Genomic DNA, 8,540 nt, shown 5'->3' with positions numbered 1-8,540 from the left:
GGGGAGGGAGGATTTTGGCTGTCCCTTCTGGGAAAGCACTGTGACTTTGCACTGCCAAACAAATGGGTTTGGAAGGATCTGAGGTGTAATTTCTGAAACCTCATGGCTCAGAAATGCTTTGCTGCACCTTGAAGCTTTACGCTCTTGTAATTTCTTGTGCTCGATGTAATTCCTGCTTATTTTGTTCTGTTTTGTTTTGTTTCACGTGGAGCTCAGAGAAAGGATTGGAGCAGAAAATGTACGATGTGAACACAACATCTTGTAAAAACGCAGCTGCATGACCCTCTAGATACTGCTGTAATGCCATTGCTGCAGAGAACAAACAATATTAGCTGGAAGTGGTTTCTAGCTGTTAGGCAAAATGATTATATTGTCAAGTGTGATGAATGAGGGAAGCGGGGAAGGCTTTAGCATCCTATCTGCGCAGTTATTTTCCATAATGTTCTTCTGAATGCTTGCTTCTCTCTCCTGCCTGCCCTCATTTATCCCTGGAGTGCTTGCGGTGCTCAGTGACTGCCAGGAGGGCTCTGAGCCTTTGGGGGAGGAAGAAGCTTTGCCAGCCCGGATGGGGTGAGGATTCCTTCTGGGCTGAGCATCCCCACAGTGTTGGCATTTGCAAAATGACTTCAGGGGAGCAGAGCAACCTTGTAGATACCAGAGAAGAGAGAAGAGCTGGTGCGTTAGGCAATGGGAATCTGCACGTGTGATGATGGAGCAGCCAATAGAGGGTGATCATATCGTGGCTGTTCCGTTTTTACGATCATCCTTGAAGAATATTGAAACGCAAAGAGACTTGGGAGATGAATGTTGGCACAGCCTAACCGGGGAGCGCCCGTCCCCGGAGGTGTGTGACAGCCATAGAGATGTGGTGCTTGGGTTGGGGTTGGACGTGGGGATCTGAGAGGTCTTTTCCAACCGTAGTGATTCCGTGATTCTATGAAGAATCGTGAGAGCAGTTAAAGAGCTGGAGAATCTGTGCTGCAGTGGGAGCCTCTGAGCACCTGTCTGAAAAGTCTGATCGACTGGTTTGTGAGTTTGCGTGGGTCACAGGGATCTGGTGCCAGGCCCGAAAAAAGAGAAATGTGATCTTATGACTGGAAATGAGTGACAGCAAAGAGGAAGTCGGGCATAGGTTCTCTGCGCAGTGACAGCAACGGAAAGGTCAACAGGTTGGGTGCTGTGAAGTGCCTTTTGGCAACCTGGTCTGATAGCAGGTCTGCAGGTTGGTGGCCCTGCCTGTGGCAGGGGGTTGGAGCTTGATGATCATAGAATCAGATCATAGAATGATAGAAAGGCCTGGGTTGCAAAGGAGCACAGCGCTCATCCAGCTCCAGGCCCTGCTGTGTGCAGGTCGCCAAGCAGCAGCCCAGGCTGCCCAGAGCCACATCCAGCCTGGCCTTGAATGCCTGCAGGGCTGGGGCATCCACAGCCTCCTTGGGCAACCTGTGCCAGTGCCTCACCACCCTCTGCCTCCAAAACTTCCTCCTCACATCCAACCCAAACCTCCCCTGTCTCAGATCCTTGGGGTCTCTTCCAACCCTGATTCCATTCCATTCCCTGATTCTATGATTACGCCCAGAGGCAATGTTCAACTTTTTTTTTTTTGGGGGGGGGGGGTTTCAACTTTGATTTAGTGCACCAGTGGTTTAGTTGCTGGGTGATATAAACCAAAGGAGGGAATTATAAATATTGCATGCAAGTCTACTGGAAACTTGACAGCAATAGGCTGCAATATATTAACATAAGATATGCCACATTCACGGGACCCAAACGGGGCTCTAAAGGCAACGATCCCTTAATTAACCAGAGGAATGACAGAGTGAGCAGCGTGGGGCGTCCGCAGTGTTGTAAATTTTATGCAAATGTTCTGTTTAACAAAGGGGGTCGAAATAAGGATGACAGTGTTGTGGACATGGAAGGGAATGTCTGCCCTGCAGGAGATGCACGCCGTGGTGATGGAGCAGGAGCTGCCCACCAGGAGCAGACGGGATGCATTGAAATCATGGGATCTTTGAATCTTCAAGGTTAGAGAAGGCCTCCAAAGTTCCCAAGACTTCCGAGAAAAAGTCTTTAGTGGATGCATTGTTGCTGCATCTCTCCATCGTCAAAACATCTGCAAGGACAAAGAGGATGAAAGGGAAGAGGTGGGCAACACTTTGCATTTCTCTGAGCAGCTTTGCATGGAAAATGCCTGCAGGGGAAAAGCTGAGCGCTTTGCAGCACACGACTCAGCCCTGAGTGCCTGCAGCCTGCAATTAAGGTGATTTGAATTACAGGATGATGGCGGTGGCGATGATTATGGCTGAATCTGTAGACAGTGCAGCCTCCAGGTTTAGACACGAAGGGCGGGAGGCATCTCACCCGGCTTTGGGTGTTCTCCATAGAATCACAGAATGGTTTGGGTTGAAGGGACCTCAAGGATCACGAAGCTCAAGGATCAGTGCCCCCACTGCAGGCAGGGCCACCAACCTCCCCATTTCATAGCAGCCCAGGCTGCCCAGGGCCCCATCCAACCTGGCCTTGAACACGTCTCCATGCAGAGCCTGAATCTGCAGGGTCCCTTTCTGGTCCATGGGGAAAAAGGGATATGTTGGGGGCACCACTCCTCGGCCCCATTCATTGAATCACAGGGCATCCCAAGTTGGAAGGGACCCGTGAGGACCTCCTTGTCCAGTGGGAGATGAACTGTGCTATGGAAATGCCCATTTTTCTCAGGGAAAAAACAACATTTCGAGGCCTTTGCTGTAAAACACGAAAGCTTCGGGCTCTCTTTTGCTGGGATATTATCAGCTTTGCTGCCTAAAGCCTCCCTGCTCTCTTCTCTCCATGCCTTTGTTACCTCTGGTCATCTCCTTGCAGCTCATCGCATTCCTCACCGCAGCAGGACCGGATTCCTGGTGCTGTTGCTGAAATTCAAACGAAAGCATCAAATTTCTCCCAACTTCCAGGTTGTTTCTTGGGACGTAAACACAAAGCAATTTTCAAACCTTCATTTTTGGCTGATCTAGGTCAGCACGGCGTCTCATGCTGCAGCAAGAAACGCTTTAGAGATTCAAGAAGTTCAAAGGCATTGAAGAATCACAGAATCACAGAATCACCCGGGTTGGAAGGGACCTCAAGGATCATGTAGCTCCAACCCCCCTGCCTAGCAGGGCCACCAAACATCCACATTTAGATCAGGTTGCCCAGGACCCCGTCCAACCTGGCCTTGAACACGTCCAAGGACGGGGCATCCACAACCTCCCTGGGCAGCCCGTTCCAGGGCCTAACCGCTCTCCTTGTAAAGAACTTCCCCCTAACGTCCAACCTAAATCTTCCCTCCTTCAACTTGGATCCATTTCCCCTAGTCCTGCTATTGTCAGCCCTTTTGAAGAGTTGACTCCCCTCCTGGCTGTAGGTTCCCTTCAGGTATTGATAGGCTGCAATGAGGTCGCCCCACAGCCTTCTCTTCTCCAGGCTGAACAAGCCCAACTCCCTCAGCCTGTCCTCATAGGGGAGCTGCTCCAGCCCCCTGCTCATCTCAGTCGCCCTCCTCTGCACCCTTTCCACAATCTCCCTGTCTTTCTTGTCCTGAGGGCTCCACACCCGGACACAGGACTCCAGATGGGGCCTCACAAGAGCCGAGTAGAGAGGGACGATCGCCTCCCCGTCCCTGCTGACCACCCCTCTCCTGATGGAGCCCAGGATCCCATTTGCCTTTCGAGCTGCCAGAGCGCACTGCTGGCTCATGTTAAGAAGAAACCCAACCAGGATCAAGAATCCATCACTGACTTCCCTTCGTCTGCGTTGGCCCCACGATACGCGACAGCTCTCAGCCCTTACGCTGCTGTTTTACTCTACGCTGACGTAACTCACATTAACCTGCAATGCATTTTGGATTTTCCAAGGAGGATAAGAAGGCGTGTGCCACAGCTTTCCAGTTATTTCACATCTCCATCACCGGCTTTTAAGGTTTCTGAGTTGGAAGGGCTTCTTTTCCTCTCCATGTAAATACTCCTCGGTGGCTCACAATTGGATGCAGAATAGGAAGCCCTGCTTTGCCCAATCCCTGCTCAATTTGCTTTATTTCTACAGCAAAACCAAACCTTTTGGGAGCTTCCATCGCCTCACACTTGAGCCACAAATTTCTCCTTCGCCTTCTTGGGCACAACATTCCTTTAGAATTTATCTATTCTCCAACGGTGGAAAAATCAAAACCAAAATTCTGCTCATAGAAAAAAAAAAAGCCAACAACCACCCTTGTTTTCAGTAGTCTGGTACTAAAGAGAGGAGCAGCGAAGGTTAATTTGGTTTCTGTGCCTTTTCTTGGTTTCTTCATCCCAATTTAAGAGGACAGGAATGAAGCTCTGCTGGAAACGCGCTGTGCTTTACCTCAAGGAGCTGAACGATGGTTGGCCTCCTGCAATTTCCTAACGTTATTAAATCTCTCCTAATTTTCAGATTGTTTTACCTTTCACCCAGAAAGCCGTCTCCATAATCATATAGAGGAGATCCATTTAATATTGCTAACAAATAGATGTTCTGCCCCGCTGAGATTTAAATACAATTGATGTTTGCCTCCTCTCCCCCCACCTGATCCGCTTTTTTTTCCCATTTCTTTTCCTCATTATTATTAGTGGGGTTTTTTTGTTTGTTTGCTTTTTCTCTCCAAACTCTGCAACCTTCGAGGACGTAATTTGGCCAAGCAGCGCTGTGCCATAAAAAAAACCCAACAACAACCAAAGCCTACAATGTATTGTATTGCATCAAAATCGCCCGCGGGTAATGTCCTTAAAATTAGCATTGATTTGAAGTCGTTGTTCAGACGCCGTGCATCAAATTCTCATCTTTCGGAGGCCGTTGACATAAATCACAATCGTATTTTTTTCCATCCCGGACCCCACGAGGAGAAAAAAAAAAAGTAAATCAAGGTGAAGCACTTAATTAGGCTGAAAAAAAAATGACGATTGCGTTAACAGAATAATACCCGCAATAACTCACCGGGGCTTTGGAGTTGGAACACGGTCTTCCCTTCTCCTTAATGTGATAAGTGAAAACCTGCAGGAAATCTTTGTGGAATCATCGAATCATAGAATCACCGAGGTTGGAACAGACCTCAAAGCTCCCCCAGTCCAACCGTTCCCCCATTCCCAACAGCTCCCACCAAACCACGTCCCTCAACACAACATCCAGCCTTGCCTTGAACACCCCCAGGCTCGGTGCCTCCCCACCTCCCTGTGCATCCATTGCAGTGCCTGACCACTCTTTCTGACAAGTAATACTTCCTCATGTCCAGCCTGAATCTCCCCTGCCGCAGCTTGAAGCCATTCCCTCTGCTCCTATCACTGATGGCACAAGAGCAGAGGCCGCCCCCCAGCTCACTGCAGCCTCCCTTCAGGCAGCCATAGAGAGCAGTGAGCTCTGTCCTGAGCTTCTCTTCTCCAGGCTGAACATTCCCAGCTCCTTCAGCCTCTCTTCATCAGCCCTGTGTTCCAGACCCCTCACCAGCTTTGTTGCCCTCCTTTGAACACGTTCCAGGGCCTCAATGTCTTTCTTGCAGTGAGGAGCCCAAAACTGGACACAGTACTCGAGGTGCGGCCTCAGCAGAGCTGAGTGCAGGGGATGCTCACCTCCCTGCTCTGCTGGCCACACCATTTCCAGGAGGGTCAATGGCATCCTGGGGTGCATTGCACAGAGCGTGGGCAGCAGGTCGAGGGAGGTGATCCTCCCCCTCTGCTCTGCCCTGCTGAGGCCTCATAGAATCATAGAATCATGGAATCACCAAGGTTGGAACAGACCTCAAAGCTCATCCAGTCCAACCGCTCCCCCATTCCCAACAGCTCCCACTAAACCACGTCCCTCAACACAGCATCCAGCCTTTCCTTGAACACCCCCAGGGTTGGTGACTCCACCACCTCCCTGTGCATCCATTGCAGTGCCTGACCGCCCTTTCTGACACGTCATTCTTCCTCATGTCCAGCCTCAATCTCCCCTGCTGCTCCTATCACTGATGACACGAGCGCAGAGGCCGACCCCCAGCTCCCTGCAGCCTCCCTTCAGGCAGCCATAGAGAGCAATGAGGTCTCCACTGAGCCTCCTCTTCTCCAGGCTGAACATTCCCAGCTCCTTCAGCCTCTCCTCATCAGCCCTGTGTTCCAGACCCCTCACCAGCTTTGTTGCCCTCCTCTGAATGCGTTCCAGGGCCTCAATGTCTTTCTTGCAGTGAGGGGCCATGGAAGGATGTGGAGCTCCCACGCGGTGATGGACCTGATGGACCCCTTCTGATCAGCCCTACGCCAGAGGTGGAAGCCACCCAGCACTTCTTGCTGCGTGCAATTGGTGGTTCAATGGCATCAGGACGTTCTGCCAGGGTTTGGGGTTCCTCCGTGGCTGCACAGGGAAACGTTGCTCTTGGGGTTGGGCCTGGGGAACCTTGGAGGTCTTCTCCAAGCTCAGTGACTCTGTGGCTGTGTGGTTAATGGGCATGGTGGGGATGGGCCGATGGTTGGACCTGGGGGGTTTTGAGGTCTTTGCCAACCTGAATGGGTCTCCAGCTCTGTGATACACGGCCCAAGCGAGGATGCAGGGCCAGGGACGTGCACAGGGCAGCCAGCAGCTGCACGACCCAATGCAAGACACGACCACAGAGCATCCCAACCTACATCTCTTCTGGCTCCGGTTCTGCTCTCCTGCATTTTAAAGGCAAATGAAGGATCGTGCGTGGGGCTGAGCTGGGCAGCATCTCTGAGCCCACGGGTGCTGCCCCTGCAGAGCAGCCTCTGCTTCTTCATTGGACAGGAGCCCAGGACAGCGCTGTGCGTGCAGGGATGTCCAGGAGCATTGGCCAGCATGCCATGCTCTGCATGGATGAGCACCTCTGCATCTCACAGCATCTTCTTTCGGAGGCTCTGTCAGAGCTGCGCGTGGAAGCTCGCATTTCTCACAGAGTTAAGCTGTGGCAAATCTTTTTTGAGCACGGATAATAAGGCCTAGATCCTCCCAGCATGGATAATAAGGCCTAGATCCTCCCAGCATGGATAAGAAGACCTAGATCCTCCCAGCATGGATAATAAGACCTAGATCCTGCCAGCATGGATAATAAGGCCTAGATCCTCCCAGCATGGATAAGAAGACCTAGATCCTCCCAGCATGGATAATAAGGCCTAGATCCTCCCAGCATGGATAAGAAGACCTAGATCCTCCCAGCATGGATAAGAAGACCTAGATCCTCCCAGCATGGATAATAAGGCCTAGATCCTGCCAGCATGGATAAGAAGACCTAGATCCTCCCTGCATGGATAAGAAGACCTAGATCCTCCCTGCATGGATAAGAAGACCTGGATCCTGCCAGCATGGATAATAAGGCCTAGATCCTGCCAGCATGGATAATAAGATCTAGATCCTCCCAGCATGGATAATAAGGCCTAGATCCTCCCAGCATGGATAATAAGGCCTAGATCCTGCCAGCATGGATAAGAAGACCTAGATCCTCCCTGCATGGATAAGAAGACCTGGATCCTGCCAGCATGGATAATAAGGCCTAGATCCTGCCAGCATGGATAATAAGATCTAGATCCTCCCAGCATGGATAATAAGGCCTAGATCCTCCCAGCATGGATAATAAGACCTAGATCCTCCCAGCATGGATAAGAAGATCTAGATCCTGCCAGCATGGATAAGAAGACCTAGATCCTCCCAGCATGGATAATAAGACCTAGATCCTGCCAGCATGGATAAGAAGACCTAGATCCTCCCAGCATGGATAAATAAGGCCTAGATCCTCCCAGCAACACCAGCAGGGAACCCTCAAGTCTCTCATTCTTTCTGGTTTTCTGTCAAAATGTGTCCAGAGACACAGATCACTGTTATAGCAAAAGTAAGGTCTGCAGTACTAAAAGATGCAATGGGAAGGAGACGTTGGTTGAGTGCGCTGCAGAAAAATCCTTTGCATCTCTTAAAGAGTTGGAAAGTGACCGAGGCCAAGTGTTGCTGGGAGCCATGTGGGCAGGCGTGGGGCAGGAGAAGACCTTCCCCATTGGCTCTGTGGCAATGGAGGGGGAAATCCACACAGAGGGGCGATTCCTGAACTGAACTCTTCCCAGTGACAAACGTCCTTTGGCTCTGCGTTGACCATTCAGGGTCTGGTGGTGCCCCTGCAGGTCGTCCCCAAAGCCGTTCTGCTCCAGGGAGAATAACTCAAGCAAGAATACAGCTGGGGGCCAGCATCCTGGGGCTGAAGCCCTAGCTTCAGCTACCTGAAAACGTGCTTCTAAAATCCTTCTTGGAAAATAGGTAACAAAATGCCTATTGCACAAAGGAAGAACTCCTTGCTGGATGTAAACCACCAGAGCTGTGGTCTTGTCCATTGCAATTCGAGTTCGAATGACAAACAGCTTCAGATGTAGCCCACTCTGTATGATCCTGGGATTATCTCAGCTCTGCTCTTTCTCAGCGAATGAGTGGGAAAATGTCTTATGAGCCAACAACCCCTCCTGCAGGCCGGAGATGTTACTGAACCACGCAATGCTGGGAAACATCCGCGCCATCAGGCCTAACAGCTG

The sequence above is a fragment of the Tetrao urogallus genome, assembly GCF_951394365.1.
Source record: "Tetrao urogallus genome assembly, chromosome: 1".
In the NCBI taxonomy this organism is placed as follows: Eukaryota; Metazoa; Chordata; class Aves; order Galliformes; family Phasianidae; genus Tetrao; species Tetrao urogallus.
The sequence above is the reverse complement of the archived record's forward strand: the minus strand, read 5'-3'. Positions refer to the sequence as shown.